This window comes from Geospiza fortis, unplaced genomic scaffold, assembly GCF_000277835.1.
Source record: "Geospiza fortis unplaced genomic scaffold, GeoFor_1.0 scaffold361, whole genome shotgun sequence".
NCBI lineage: Eukaryota > Metazoa > Chordata > Aves > Passeriformes > Thraupidae > Geospiza > Geospiza fortis.
In genome coordinates this window covers 3820543-3821539 of record NW_005054356.1, presented here as the reverse complement: position 1 = coordinate 3821539, position 997 = coordinate 3820543, and the positions used below count along the sequence as shown (strand labels likewise).

Genomic DNA, 997 nt, shown 5'->3' with positions numbered 1-997 from the left:
GGGCAGCCCGGACCGGGACACCCTCCCTGCGGCCCGGTCACAGCCCCTCTCCCCCAGCTCTTACCCCTCTGCTCGCCCGCTTCTGCCGTGCCCAGATCCCGCCTGTCCCACCTTCCCCAGCCATTGTGCCCTCCTCCTCTGCCTCACCCCACACTGCCTCTTCACCGTCTCTTGAAAGGTTCCCTCCTCGTGCAGCCCTCGGTCATACAACGCTAATCATCATCATCATCATTATCATCATCATCACCTTTCTTCCTCTCATTGCCTCCTGCCTTCCCCATCCCGCCCTTCCACAGCTTTGCTGGCACTGGGCGATGTCATTTGCTGCTTTGATTCTCTGCTGAGCAATCCTGCTCGAGTCCTTCCTGCTGCACCCACTGCTGACCTCCTCCTTCCTTCTGCTCAGGCGCTGCTCCTCGGGCACGAGCTCCCCTCTGCCAGCCTTGGAGACGCCTCCCGGGCAGTCCTGGCAGGAGGAGGTGAAGCTGCCGTGTGGAAGCAGGCTGGCATCTCGCTGCTCCTTGGCTCACCCCATGAGACTCACACCTCTCTCCTGAACAATGCCTGGCCAGGCCTTTTGCAAACGCCCCACACGAACCTGTCCCTGCCTGGGCACAGCACCTCGGCTGCTGCTGTGCCTCATCCATCTTCCATTCTCCCCTGGTTCCTAGCAGCACTTCCCCGTGCTGACTGACTGACAGCACAGGCAGCCAGACACTCCCCACGGGGAAAATGAGCTGACTGCATGGAATTTGGCCATGCCCTTACCATAACTTTATTAGTAATGCTGTTTTCTTCCCTTTGCACCATCCAGCTCACACATCCTGAAACCCACCCCACTGCAGGAGGCTGAAACACAAAGTGAAGCTCCCAAAGCTCCAGCTGACCAGAGATCCCATACAAGAACCTCTCAGGGCAGGGTTACTGCTTTCCTTCCCAGCTCTTTATGCAGTTGGTCAGGATTTGTGTTTTCCTGTGCACATGTTTAAAGGAAAGT

At 57.8% G+C, this 997-nt stretch overlaps 1 protein-coding gene across 1 annotated transcript in view; it reads right to left on the bottom strand.

The window, feature by feature from the left end:
• RIPOR3 (RIPOR family member 3) overlaps window positions 1–642 on the bottom strand; it is a 42457-nt gene extending 41815 nt beyond the window's left edge. The window contains exon 1 of the mRNA XM_031059109.1: window positions 599–642. The gene's annotated coding sequence lies outside the window, so the exon portion shown is untranslated. The remainder of the gene's footprint in view (window positions 1–598) is intronic.
• Between the last annotated feature and the right edge of the window lie 355 nt (window positions 643–997).